Below are 15,384 nucleotides of genomic sequence, written 5' to 3'. Positions count from 1 at the left end.
GGAGAAGATTGGTAAGAAAATTTCAGCTATTAAAGACTTTGTAGTAAAACTAGGTAGTACATTTATAGGTAAGATATTATTTCCATTAACTTGTATGATTTCCTTAGTATTAATAATTAGACTATGTTGTATTTGTTGTAAAAAGAATAAAAACCAGAAAAGAATAAAAAGAGAAAACTTAAGGAGAGGGGATAAGGAACAAGAAAGAGAATTTGAAGAAATAGAACTTGAAGAATTAAAGGATAGCATGTATAAAACAGCAAAAAGAGAAGAAACAGGGGAATCTGAAATATGAACGAAACAAGAAATCAATTCGAAATTTCCGTAAAAGGGATACAAAATTTTTAATTAGTGTGGTGATATAACCCCCAAAGGGGGGATTGCTGGAGCGGGTAGTACAAAATGTTGTATACCCCCCCATTCTGCATGTTTATATTAATCCGAATAATCAATTAATTGTAATATCATTAATTGTTTGAAGTGATAACTCACCAACTATATTAACAAGAGAATTACACGTGGGAATTGCACTTTGCATGGCTATATTAATTGTGAATTAACTTGTGCATATTAATAGTAGAAAATTAGAATATTACATGTTATATGTTGCTTTAAGTGATGTATTTGTGATTTGTGCTTTATTCAGTGAGTATAAACCACTCTGAGTTTTGCTTTTGCTAGATAAATACAGACACATATGGGAATTAGTAAGGGGATAACATTTTTTTCATCATTTCTATCTTTTAATTACGTTTTTGTGTTTCTTTTGCTTAAGTTGACCATTTCGGCCTATACAAGATGGCTGAACGAGATGTTAAACGTGACTGCCCTGACAACACGAGGTTCTGGGTGAAGTGTGCAGGCGTCACCGCCAGCAACAGTGGCCTGGACCTGACCCCGGGAGAACATGTACCCTCCAAGGATGCTCTGGGAACCCATCCAAGACTAAAGACAAAGCTCAATTTAAAAGCCGGAACAAGCAAGTATGATGACTTCATCATTCAACACCCTGAGAACTGTACCCCGCCACCCCAAGTTGACCAATCCAGACTCTCTAAACCCTGATCTTGATACTTTTTGACATTATTTTCATTATAAAAGTAGGTAGGGAATTGAACTGATTGCGCGTGCTCTTCTTTGACGAACTCGATTTCCTGACGTTATGCTGACGGAGAGGACGGTGACACTGCTGGACAGCTGTTATCCTGAATCTTTGAAAGACTGAATTGCGGCCTAACTTTGCTGAATAAAATCTTCTTTGACTGATTGACTTAGAGGACGACTTTAGCCAGAATAGGTAAATATGATGCTCTGAAATGCTGATGATGATGATTTCTAATTTTCTTGCAATATAATTTAGATAAAGAATATTTGATTAATTGACAAATGTGTTGTGTCGGTTATTTGAATAAGAGAAATGTGGTAAGGAAGTAATGTATAGATAGACAAGCATTATTCATTAAAACCAAATATAACAACTAAATGATCCATCTCCTTATGAGAGGGATATCTCAGAAGTCTGAGGGCAATGTGTTTAAGGGTAAGGTAAAGGTATTACTCTCATGTCAGCGTTTGGAAGCGTATTTTCCCTCAGAAAACAGATCAACGGAGTGTAAGTATATTGGTGTTATGGGCCCCACCAATTAATGTATTTGAGTGAATTGGATGCCGAGGTAGTTGGTCTGTGCCGAAAGGGGAATTTGACGTTCTGCGCTGCTTCAACGAGTAGCGCTGAGGCAGCTGCCGCCCATCTTTACGGGTGGAAGGGCAATGCTCCCCCACCTTTTTTTTTTACAAGAAGATTGTCTGTCAGGCTGAGCAAAGGTCCTTCTGACAGACACTTTTCCTGTTCAGGTCAGCTAACCAGGAGTTAAACCATGCGCTAAATGCCCAGGCTCCTGGCTGCTTGAGCTGAACTTTGCCAGGCTGAAGATGTCACAGCTCCTTTGGGAGTGAACTTTTCAGCCTGGCAAAGTACCTCAATGCTTTACCCTCATAATGAGGGGGAGATTCATTGGTAGACCTGGGTGCTAGAGTTTTAAGCCCTGAAGTGCCCAGGGTCAGTTGTCTATCACTGCACTTCGTCACAGAGTAGGGTGGGGTTAGCAACTCTCACTTGCTCCATCCTAATCCATTTGCATGCTGCAAAGCATGTGTACCATGTATATCATTAAATTGCATTTTATGAAGTTAGCTCCATGGGTTACTGCTTCCTTCAGATACATACTTGTGTTACTTGCAGTTCTTGAACTGCAATCCTAATATAGCACAGTGAGCTATGTACTATCATCAAATAGCTGAACAAAGCAAACACAAGTAGATGGATGGAGAGCTGAAACGTTTCAGACACTCAACCCAGTCACAGAACTTCTTGGTTGAATCCATCATTGTTTTTTAACTCACTTCCCCACCCAAGATCAGACCCAGCCATTTGCAAATCAGTCTTGACCCTGTTCCTCATGGGAACATTCCAGCCCGAACTGCCAAGCCAGGTCTTACCTGGACCAGAAACAAGCATCTTGGGACCGGTTTCGGAGTAACACCCCAGATCAGTCAGCTAGCTTGACTCCAGTGGCAAAGTGAGCAAGGGACCCACGACTGGGCATACCCTGCCAACCTAGGGCGAACAAAGCAAACACAAGTAGATGATGGATGGAGAGCTGAAACGTTTCAGACACTCACCCCCAGTCACAGATCTGGGTTGAATTAATCATTGTTTTTTAGCTCATTTCGTCACCCTAGTTCAGACCCAGCCATATGCAAATCAGTCTGACCTTGTTCCTTGTGGGAACAGTCCAGCCCAAACTGCCAAGCCAGGTCTTCCCTGGACCGGAAACAAGCATCCTGGGACTGGTTTCCGGGTAACACCCCTCATCAGCCAGGCTAGCTTGAATCCAGTGGCAATGTAGGCACAGGATCAAGACTGATTTGCATATGGCTGGGTTCAAAATGGAATGGCACAGGGAGCAAAAAAACAATGGATTTAGGCCCAGATCTCTGTACTGGGGTGAATGTATGACATTGTTCTGCATTCTGTCCATCAATTGTTATTTTTGCATTTATCAAATAACTGAAGGCATACTGCAACCTATAAGTTAGAAAAGTATGCTGTTTGTTATCCTAATGTTGCTTAAAAAGAGTTTGGATAGCAAGAAATCTGTTTTAGTAAAGCCATGCCTAACCCCTGAGTTCTTCCTTCTCTAGGCCAAGCACTCTTAAAATGTACTGCCTACCAGTATGGGTGACATGTGGCTTTTCACCTTGTAGTCCTCTTTGTCGTATTTAACACTCCCTATACATTGATGTACACACTCGTATGATTCATTGTCGCTGTATGATGTATGTGTGGTGAAAAGTTCTCTGACACCCTACAATGGTATGAGTAGTGCTATAAAACAAATGAAATATCTGTGAGAGAGGGGCTATAGAGAGTTGAAGGGAACTGTTGAGCAGGACCAGACTGGCTTACCCAGCACCAGGTGTTTCGGTGGGATGGCAGGGTAGGATCCAGTTTCACTGAACGTGGGCGGCGGTTTTGTTGCTGAGGACATGCCAGTGATGTTCCAACTTGCAGCGCTTCTACATAAACAATGCAAAAACAAAAGGTTTTAAAGTAAGAAATAAGCACACTTTAAAACCACTTGCTTTTGCATTATTTATAAGCACTGCAAGTAAAAATGTGGCCGGCAGGTCCCTAGCAACAACAAGCATTTACAATGCAATGGTCTCGGCATTGTTAAAGTTAGAGCTATTGGCAATGCTCATGACATTATTTTTGTTTACGTTTTTATTTTTAAAACATTTAAAGAAACGCCATTGTTATTTACAATGTCAATAGCTTAATCACTCTCAAATGCGAGACCTATTGCATTTGCACCCACACACAGAGCCACACACACAAAGCCACCCACACACACAGAGCCACCCACACAGAGCCACTCACATAGAGCAACCCACACATAAATAGAGCCACCCATAGAGCCACCCACAGAGCCACCTACACACACACACAGAGTTACCCACACACAGACAGACCCACCACGCATACAGCCACCTACAAAAAAAGTCACCCACATACAGACAGAGCCACACACACAGAGCCACCCACACACACACACAGACCCTCCCCCACACACACAGAGCCACCCATACACACACACAGAGCCACCCCCACACACAGAGCCACCCCCATACAGAGCCACCCCCATACAGAGCCACCCCACACACACACAGAGCCACACACACAGAGGCACACAGTTGAAGTTAATGTTTTACTCAATGTTCGAGCCGAGACCTAAAAACACGGATCAACACTGTTATTAACAAGTGGCACATTTGAGTGATGTTTAATTATGGCTTGATGAGCGTGGCCCTGGGCATTATCAGTCTGGACGGCGCATCTCCCACCGGCAGCCGGGTGGGCATGGGAACTAAAAGCAGCCAGCAGTGTCGCCAAAGACCGGCCCTCGCGCGCTGCCCCCGCCGCTTGCACGCGCCTCCTGGCGAGGGCACCATCTTCCCCCACCCTCACCCGCTTAAATGACACGTTAAGCGTAATTACTGGTAGGCCTTTAAAATAAACAGGATTGGAAGGGAAAATTGCCCTCGCGAGTGAACGAGACGCGCTCTGGACACGTTGCAAGTGCTGGCCTTAATTGAGAGTTTCTTTGACTGCGAGAGATCGCTTCAGCCAGTTTTGGCGGGAGGACAGTGATTATAACTCCGGAGACACGCCAGTATAATGGTGACAACGCTGCGGGCAGAGCACTGAACTCAGCGCCACCGGGGTCCCTTGAAAGACTGGCGAGGGTGTCGTGAGATGCCTAGGTGGTCTTCTCTTTACAACACAGTGCCTATATTGCCATTCGCCTTGCTACTTATAATTTGAAAAGAAGCGCTGTGAAACCAGCATCGACCCACACGGGACCATAACGCAGGCACGCGGCGGGTGCGCGGGTAAAAAGAGTGGGGGGGGGGCCCGAGGGTTCAGCCATTAAACGGGACTCATTCTGCCCGAGGTCAATGAATATCTGTGAGATACAGGATAGGCAGGGGGCCCTCATTACATTCTGAAAATTGCGTTACGCCACTGAACCCACCCAAACTACTCACTTTCCTACGTTCCCCACCTTATATACCCGTTCTGAGGAATTAAATACATTTTTCGAAAGCTGTGAAACCACCGCTGTTGGGCCGGTGAAAAGCAGCTGTCGAGCTAAGAAAATAACAGGGTGGGAGAAGGCAGGAGCTGGAGGGAGGGAGCGCCCATTAAACTGGGAACGGCGCACAATATGTGTTTATGCCGGGAGAACAAATGGATGCTGAGCTGAGGCCAAGTTTATTCACCGACACAAAGTTCAGAACAGCTCTTCATCGGGGAGAATTGCCCTTTGTGTTCTGCCACAATAATGGGCGCTAATATTTCCTTAAAGGCCCTAATACGACAGGCATTCTGTCAGCGCGCGAATGAGGCGCATTCTTCGGAACTGTGAAAGAAACTGAAAGACGCGTTCAATTATTACTGCCTGAAAAGGAGAGGGAGGGGTGCAAAAAAGCGCAAATTAGAGCTTCAAGTGTTATAAACAAACCCAGCCCTGTTTGTGCTTTCATAGGAATTCAGCATTTTGCTTTTAACAATGGTCCCGGTTCACGGTGCATAACACACCAAAGACACATATACGACTTCCTGAGCAGCAGCCGAACACGGGAGCCGACAGCAGGGGGAGAGGACGCCATTAACACCGCCGCCTTTTTCCAAGGTCAAGCAGAAATACCTCGGAGAAACGCAGCGGCGTTTTCGGATTCGGGGGCGTGTTTTCCTTTCTCTCCTCTTGCCATTGGCTGGAATGTTTACATTCCAGAGGAGAGAAAGAATCGAAAAAACACGCCCCCGAATCCGAATAGGACGGGGCTTGTTTGGAGAGACAAACCTCTTCTCCAATGACTGACCAGCATTTAAGAAGCCAGCCAATGGAGAAGAGGAGAGAAGAGGGGCGGGTTAAAGCCCCTCTCTCCAAGTCATTAAATCTCGCGAGCGAGACTGCGCAAGCTCAGCCTTCGCTAGCCGAGACCTAAAAATGTCCCATGACAGTAAAAAAGGACACCACCCTGCCAGCCCACCGAAATGCCGAGTAGCCAATATGGGAGGGAGGTATTGAGTGAATCTGTGGAGAGGGAGGACATTGGGGGGGCGCCAACAAAGATAGTCACACCGAGTGCCAACAGCACTAAATCCAGCCCTGTGTGATATGTATTGGTTATGGGTGCCATAAGGTTATATGTTTATCATATGTGCATTTTATTGGGTACAATAAAAGCAGATACTCTAATTTAGGCCCATGTACATGTCTTACTTGGATAGTGAAATATTTTTGAGGATGCCTTTTCACTCAATGTAGAGATTTATAACCTTGACTTTTCTTCTCTTAGAATGCAGTGCATTTTTCAAAGGGAGTGAGAAATCCTTCTCCTCTGATCATACTCTGAGGGTGCAGCCCAGCAGTCAAACCTATACTCTAGGTTCTATGTTCTATTATGAATTAATATTTTGCCATCCTCGTTTTCCCTTATTCTCTCTTTCCTTTATCAGCACGGGGTCGCTAGTCCAAGTGGCTGACTCATGCTAAATTGAATATAGTGGCTGGGTTTTCTGCAACGCTTTCATAGGTCACACCACTTTGAATTCTGGGATATGAAATGTCACTGTTCACAATACAGGTGCAAGTTCAGCACTTACACTCGCTAAAAAGGCAAAACTCGTTGAAGGTCACAGGCAGCTAACTTTAGATTTGTATATTTATGTGCAACTATTTGTCAATAGTACTGAGTGTGCCTGCTGCATACACTGAAAAAGATAAAAATCCCTCCTTTCAAAGAGGAACAGCTGATGATGAGTTGCCCACAGTGGCATAACAAAAGCTCCCGTTATGCGCGGAGGACAAGCTTCAGGGGCACCCTTTGGCCCTGGCAGGTACCTGACCTGAGAGATCCGGACTGGGTCCAGAGTGTGGGGGGGCCCCCTGCATGTACTTTGCAGGGGGGCCCCCCTCAAGTTTAGTTACACCACTGCCTCAAGATCCTGCCTTATGGATCTCCTCTTCACAGGTAGCCCCCTCTCCTTGCAAAATACTTTTAGCTCCCCTATCTTGTAGATGTACAGGTGAGAAAAGTTGACTTCCATTTTGACAAGGTCAAACAGGTGCAACAACTAACCAGAGTTCCAACATCCAAATTCCAAAGGGAAACAGGCAAAAATAGTATGTGGTTGCTTTTGGTCTGCACTCACTAGTAGTGTACACCTATCACTGTATATGAGTGCCAATGCAAGTTCAGAATCCTCACCGCTGACCACCAATGTTAGATTTGGGGGTCTCTAGTTGGCAGAGGTAGGTACCTTTGACCAAATAGGGACCCTTGCATTTAGTCAGGGTAAGGGAGTACACTCCTAAAATAACCCCTGCGCACCACCTTGGTAGCTTGGCACGAGCAGACAGGCTATTCTCAGAGGCAGTGTGTAAAGCATTTGTGAACACATACAGTAACCCAGTGACAACACTACAGATGGACACCACATAAGTTGTAGTATAAAAATAAGTATTTTTATATAGACTTATCACAAGACCACAAACGACAAAAATCTACAATACTGTACTTAAAAATGGTAGAAATAGCTTAGTTCTCTTAAGATGGTAAATGCGACACTTTAAGTTCAATGTACCTTTGGATGCGTAACGCTATACAACGAAAGTGTTGCAGGGAAGGTGATGCCTCAGTTCCTTACACGCAAGAACGGTGATGCGTCAGTTCCCTGCTGCTGCGTAGGGGATGCATCGGTTCTTGATGCGATAATGATGCGTGCACGCCCGACGGCGACTCAACGAATCTTCGGAGACGTGACAGGCCCTGCGACATGCTTCTCTGGTGATGCGACGGCGTCTGCTGCGACGGCGACACTCTTCACCAGGGATGCGGGGCGCCTCAGTGATGTGATGCGACAGTGGCGGCACACTTTCTCAGCAATGTGACGACAGCGGCAGCAACACTTTTCTCCAGTGATGCGACGGTGTCTGCTGCGACGGCGACACTCTTCTCTGGTGATGCAAGGCGCTTCGGGTGATGCGATGGTGACAGCGGTGACAAACTTCTCCGGTGATGTGACGGCATCTGCTGCAACGACGACACTCTCCTCCAGTGATGCGACGACAACGGCTGCAGCGGCGACACACTTCTTTGTCTTGAGTCGCGCTTCCAGCTCCTTGCAAAACGCAGTCCCTCAGAAGGCCCCACACAACAGTAGGCACTTCAAAGAACTCTTGGGGAGCTGGTGGGTGAGATCTGTTGTCCCTGAGACTTCAGCAGGAGGCAAGCTCTATCTCAAGCCCTTGGAGATCCTTCACAAGTTGATTAACACCCAAAGTTCCTTTCTTTGGCAGTCAGGCAACCACTGCAGGCCAATCCCCCAAACAGCACTCCGCTTAGGGATAGTCTCCTCCTCAGTTTCTCTGGTTCCTCTCCTCAGCAAAGGTTCTTCTTGTTTCCCAAAGTGATCTAAAGTTATGGGGATTGGGTCCTCTCTGTTATACTCATTTTCCCTTTGTTCTCTGAAGGCAGAGAGGCCTTTGCGTAGTCCAAACCAGTTCTGGTCAGTCCTGGAGCACTTTGTTTACATGACTCCTTCTTTCCTTTCCCAGTGTAGGCCAGGGACATCAGACGCACCACAGGAGGTGAAGCCAACATTGTGGAGGGAAGGCACAGCGCTATTCAGGTCCCAGGTGCAACTCCTCCCACCCATCTACAGGCAGATCTCGCTAATCAGCCCTATGCTGACTCACCCTGTCTCCTGGAATCCCCTAGTCCCTGTCACTCAAACTCCAGACAAGGAATACACAACCAAGCAGAGGCAGGCTTGGATGGTTAGACAAGAAAATACCTACTTTCTAAAAGGGGTATTTTCATTTTCAAACACAGAATGTTAAAACCAACTTTACTAAAAGATGTATTTTATCATTCTGAGTTCAGGCATACTAAACTTGAATTTCTACCTGGTTCCCTGAGTCAGTTAGGATTATAAGCTGTAATAATCAAACTGCCCATTCCGGCCTATGGGGAACAGGTAGCCTTGCAATAGTGAAAAACAAAAATGGCTGTAATTCACTATTAGGACATGCTACACACACCAGGGCATGTCCTACCTTATACTTACAATGCACCCTGCCCTTGGGCCTACCATAGGGGTGTCTGATATGAAGAAAATTGAAGGTTTAGGGACTGGCAAGTGGGTGTACTTGCCCAGTCAACATGGCAGTACCAGACTGCCCACAGGCTCTGCAATGGCAGACCTGAGACACACTTTACAGGCTGCTTTTGTGGGTGGCACAACCAGTGCTGCAAGCCGACCAGCAGCATTTGGTTTACACGCCCTGGGCACACTCAGTGCACTGTACTAGGGTCTGACAAGTAAACCAAATAAGCCAATCATGGAGTCACTAATCCATACATCAATTTACAATAGGGAGAGCATATGCACCTTAGCACCGATCAGCAGTGGTAAAGTGCCCAGAGTCATAAAACCAACAAAAATAGGTCTGACAAAATACAGGAGGAAGGCAAAAAGTTCAGGGATGACCCTGAAAAAAGGGCCAAGTCCAACAAAGTCATTTAAAGTGCTTAGAATTGACTGCAGGGTTGTATGCGTTGAAACGTTTCAAGTCAGATTTGCATGGACAGACAGTATTAATGTAGATGGACAATGTGTCTGATGTTGCATACATCAACAGGTTAGGGGAAAGAAGATCTCATGGTTTAGCAGAGTTGGCCAAGGAATTTTTGCTTGGAACACAAGATAACTATGAGAGCCGAATATTTGCCAGGTTAGATGAATATATCAGGAGACTCCAGGAACCAGAAGTAGGTATAAAGAAATTTGGGTTAGTTGGTGCATGGAAAGGGGTTTGGATCCCGTGGAGGCTCCTATTGCAGAGGTGGTAAATTTTGTGTAGAAACGTTTGAGGAAGGATTAAGTTACAGGACTTTAAATTGTTACAGATCTGCATTTTCTGCAGGTCATTCAAAAGTGGATGGAAGATCAGTTGGTATAAGTGTTTTAGTTTGCAGGATTTTGAAAAGTATGAGGGTGAGAAGACCCCCCAGAGCACACAATGATGTTCTGTGGGATGTGAATAAAGTTTTAAGTTTGTTCATCGAATGGACTGTAAATAAGTATTTGGACGCAAAGAGGATTTCAGAGAAGATGGCAACCTTTTGCATGATTTCATGCAGCCGCTGTTCAAATGTTAAGGCATTGGAGATAAGCAACAGAATATACGGTCCATAAGGAGTGCTTTTTGAGATATGGAAGAGAACTAAGACTATGTCAGATGTAGTATTTTATCCCAGATTTCCAGAAAATAAGAAATTGTGTGTAGTTGAATGTCTGGTGGAATGTGAGAAAAGGATGTTGGAACATAGAGCTCATGGAGTACAACAATTATTAATTCCATATGTAAATTCGCTGAAGGCAGTGAGTTCTGCGACTATTGCAAGATGGGTAAAAGATTTTATGAAGGAAGCAGGAATTGATATTGTTAAATTTAAAGCACATTCTTTGAGATGTGCTATGGCAAGTAAGTTATACATGGCAGGTGGTAGATTGAAAGAAATCCTTAAAGAAGCTGATTAGTCGAATGCGGGGACATTTGCTAAGCATTATTTTCGGTCAATAAAACAGGTCTCAAATGCAGCCACGGCCCGTATAGGGAGTGTTACTGGGGCGGTAACGTGTGGCGGGGGAGGGGCAGGGTGGGTGGTTGTAAAATGCGGCATACGGCCGATTTCAGGTAAGTAACAAAAAAAAGACATCACCAAATGCGATGCAGCACGCGCAACAAAAGATAAATATATTTTTTCCGTTACTTACCTGAAATCGGCCGTATGCCGCATTTTACAACCCCCCCACCCTGCCCCTCCCCTACCCCGGTAGCATGCCCTATACGAGCCGTGGCTGCTCAAATGTGGTGTTGAAGGGCTTTCAACATGCATAATGGTAGCCTCCGGTCTTGAGATGAAATGACGATTCTCCAAATGCAATGCAAAGAGAATCAAGATTTCATTAAAGACATGGATGCTAACATTATCCCGCCCTCTAGTACTCAAAAATAAAAAATAAACTTAGAAAAAAAATTATAGCAAGGATAGGATGAGAGGAAAGTAACAGGGAGTATATTTACTATACAATAAGGAACTTACGGGGAGTATGGATTCAAGTTTTATAAAGTGGGTTAAGTACGTAGAGGAATGGTTAAGGAACATGATTTTAGAAGGAAAATGTATTACAGTTAAAGTAAATGACCTTTGGAATTTTGCTTCATAGAATCTTCGTAGACAAGATGAAAAGAGGACAGAAGACGGAGGATGGAAAAGAAGAAGAAGGGATGTAGGATACAGATTTTAGGCTGCATTTAAAGAGGAAGAGTGTTCTATGCAAAGATTAATTATAAACTGCGGAGTTCTAAGTCTAGATTGTTTATGTTGAGCTTTCTTTAAAGGTGCTGCAGTTGAGTGGCATTAAAAGATTTATGCATAATGTTAGTCTTGGTGTCATTAATGAACACTTGATTCTCTTTGCATTACATTTGGGGAATCGTCATTCTCATGGACAAGCCGTGATCTCCTCACAGAAAGTCTCTCTCTCTATGTTTGTTACATTACTGTGCATACTTTTATGACAAGGCTCATATGCTCACAAACAAAAGCTGTACTCGTGTGTTGTGTCTATGTGCTTGTGCCTGACCAGAACAAAATAATAAGGGACACTGTTGTTTGACCTTGTCTGCTGTGTTCAGACTAAATCCCAGGTAAGAACAGAACGTGAAAACAGCTGCATGTTCTGTGTGAAAGTACAATGTGGCACAAAAATAAGCATGTTTATATAGTAGTGTGCACAAAGCAAATGCGGCCTATATCATGTACAGTTAGGCTAACATTGGGAAAACTACAATGGGCCATGCACTGACCACATGACGCCCTCCCCTTTGTCAGAAAGGTAGCATGGAAAGGGATAACAGAGTTAGGAAGATAAACAAATTCAAAGCACTTCACAAGAAATAAATATCAAGAGAGGCATATAATGACAATTTGATTTTTTTTAAAACCAATCAATGTGTCTGGAGGCATCCAGTATGTGATCAACCATTGAGGAGGCAAAGGACTCTATGGCGGAGTCTGACTCCACCTAGGAGGATAGGGCCACTCCCCAATTCAGAAATTCTGAAGAGCATACATGATCTTCAGTTTCAGCTGAAGCGGAGACAGTCACCGAGCAACGTGCGTTGATTTCGATGAAAATTTGATCCAATAATCGCTGTGCTGTTGCACAGGAAACCTCCTTGGCTCCAGACTCAGAGGATGTAGAAGTCGCAAACCCAAGGAACAGTCCTGAAATGGCCACTCAGGGGCTCATCAGCAGTTTGAAATCCAAGAAGGTGGGTGTCTTCAAAGCCAGGCATTTGTTCAGGGCCCGTCGAAAGGGGCACCGGATGCAGTAAAATACAGGTTGCACCCAGGTGAAATAAGCATATTGAAATGTTAAACACCAATCTTCATTCAATACTTGCTGCGCAAGTATCCTGAAGATCTGAAGCATATCGCTCACAGTAGTTTTGGAGCGATGCCAGCGCCCGGTCATCCACAGAAGGAGCATCTATTATGGAACAGAGCGAGAATGCAGTCAATGAGGACTAGCAGCCACATGAACCCGCAGAAGACGCTGGGAAAAATGGAGTGCATAAAAGCCAGAATTACTCCAAGGATAGTTTGGAAAGATGTCATGAGGCCAGAGCCTACAAGTTTAAACAAGCATTTGTAATGCAATAGGTCTCGCATTTATGTGCGTTTGACCTATTGGCATTGTAAATGACAATGCCTTTTATTTATGTTTTGGTTTTTAAAACATAAATAAAAGGCTTTGTCATTTACAATGCCAATAACTTAAACTCGTGTAAATGCGAGACCTATTGCATTATAAATGCTTGTTTTAGAGTGTTAATTCAATGGACAAAAGAAACGTAATTTGGGGGTCCGAGAGTGTCGCTTCTTAAGCTCTCAGCTATCAATTGTCCGAGAGTGTCGCTTCTTAAGCTATCAATTGTCCGAGAAGGTCACTTCTTAAGCTCTCAGCTATCAACTGGGCTTAAATCTGCCCTTATTTTATAATGGACTTGTATCTAAGGGAAGCTCAGTCAATCATCAAATTCATTTGATGACACTCTGTGAAGAGCATTGATGATGTAGACATATTGGGTCACAAAGGTGAGTGCTTGATCATCTGCGATGAACAGATCAGTGTTATCATCTGTAGGGTGGACTCACTCACCTCTTTTGCAATCTCTTTGATGAGAACATTTATCAGAGCAAGGATTTCTCCTGGCAAAGCCCAAGAGGCCTATCTTGGTTCTCCAATGCTTCTTTTTCTCAGTCTGAGCCACGCTTGACAATACTGATGATTTTCACCATTGCGATGTAACCTGAAACAAAGTAGTCCCAAAAAAAGGCATGACAAATATTTGCACTTTTGGTTTCATATGTGTCAGAATCTTTAGGTGACTCAATGTGTTAACGTGTCCTCTCTTCTCAGAATCTTCACACTCTCTGTACTTATGTTCCCTCTATCTTTAATCTCTGGACCTGACTTCTCAATCGATGTTATGCAATGTACCTTGTATACATATATCTCATGACTCTCACTCATGGGCATACCTAGGCAGGGATTCAATTGGGCTTCACCCAAGTGTCCATGAGCTCAGCCCAATCATGCAGCTTGGAGGAGGATAAAACTGCAAACAGCAGGAGCATGTCCAGAGTGGAAGGCTTACGCTGGCAGATGGAAGCGTCAGTGCTGATAGAGTCTGCCCCTCTCACACTGTGGTCACTCCACGCGCTGCACACCCAGGCCCTACCACAAGTGTACTGTCTGCCCAGCCACCTCTACAGCAGCTGCACCCACATCACTACTACAGTGAGATAGTGTCTCTGCCATCTCCAAGCACAAAGGTACCTGACTGTTCAAAGAAACATTGGGAGCATCCCATAATTATTCAGCATTATGCTGAATGGGGTTTAAAACCAAACTCGTCTCCCCACTCTCCAATTTCACTTTTCCAAAACGAGTGATCCTTTTACTATATGATGATGTCTTAAAAAAGCAGAAAACCTAGAAGAATCATTTCTACAATAAATTCAACCTGTTTTGTTTGTCAAACCTCAAATATCTATGTTTGAGTCAAGAATGATGGTTCATGAATTTATTGTGCATATTTAAAATCCACTATAATGCATCTGCCTTTGGTGTGGTCCTTCAAATTTATACCAGCAACAACTATGCACTGTAGTTCGAGCTGCTACATAACACTGTGCAACCCAAGCACAGCCGAAACATGAGAGCATAGCAAACAGAGTACAAGAGATACATGTGAACTTTAGAACCTCATAACAAAAGTAAGTCTGTAATAATAATACTTTGCTTTTTAAATAGTGCCTCAGACCAGACTTCTGCCTTTTCTAAGCTCTTGAAAAAAACAGATATTAACATTACCTAATGTGACTGTCTTCAGTCTACCGATCCCGGAAAGATGAAAGGCTAAGTGTGCCTCGCAGGGATTCAAACTTGTGACTTTCAAATCGTTGCAGATGTCAGTGGTGCACATTAACTTGCTGAGCCATCTTGCCAGCAAGTATTAGTGGTGCGGGAAGGATTCGCTATTGGGCAATGTGCAAACTAGAAACAAGCTACTAAATAAAAGCAAGTTCTGTTACTGTGAATATGTGGCTACTGTAATGAATTCTATTTCATAGGTAAGATCACACATACTTTCATGAGTTTGTTATGCATATGAGAGATGGTGTTTTTGTGCCGTGCATTTTACCATTACTTTTTTATGAAATAGAAAACAAATCATCACCCAAGGAAGCACTCGAATTGCAGGTAGCTGCTATTTAGAATGTCATTTAAACATTATAACAGCAACTTCAAACAAGCGCGAGCGCGCCTCGTGCGGCAGCAGGGGGAGGGGAGAAGAGGAGGGGGCCTGCGCCGGTTTTCCTTGCGAAAGAGAGCAGCAAGGCGCGATAATTGCTAACATATGGCGCTGCTGCTCGCTCCCGCAAGGGAATCGCCAAACGTGCACGCGTAGCCATTGAAAGCAATGCAACGCGTGCACGTTTTTGCCTGCAAAAGTGAAGTGATGGCTAAAGGTCTTTTTCCGATGCATCGCATGCGCGCTGCGTAGGCGAGACCTAAAAAAGTGGGTTAGGCCGGCTATATCAGAGGCATTAAATATTTGATGAATCAATTCCTCGAAATGCAGGGGAAGATTTGTATTTAACAAAGAT

This window comes from Triturus cristatus, chromosome 5_1, assembly GCF_964204655.1.
Source record: "Triturus cristatus chromosome 5_1, aTriCri1.1, whole genome shotgun sequence".
Taxonomy (NCBI): domain Eukaryota; kingdom Metazoa; phylum Chordata; class Amphibia; order Caudata; family Salamandridae; genus Triturus; species Triturus cristatus.
The sequence above is the reverse complement of the archived record's forward strand: the minus strand, read 5'-3'. Positions refer to the sequence as shown.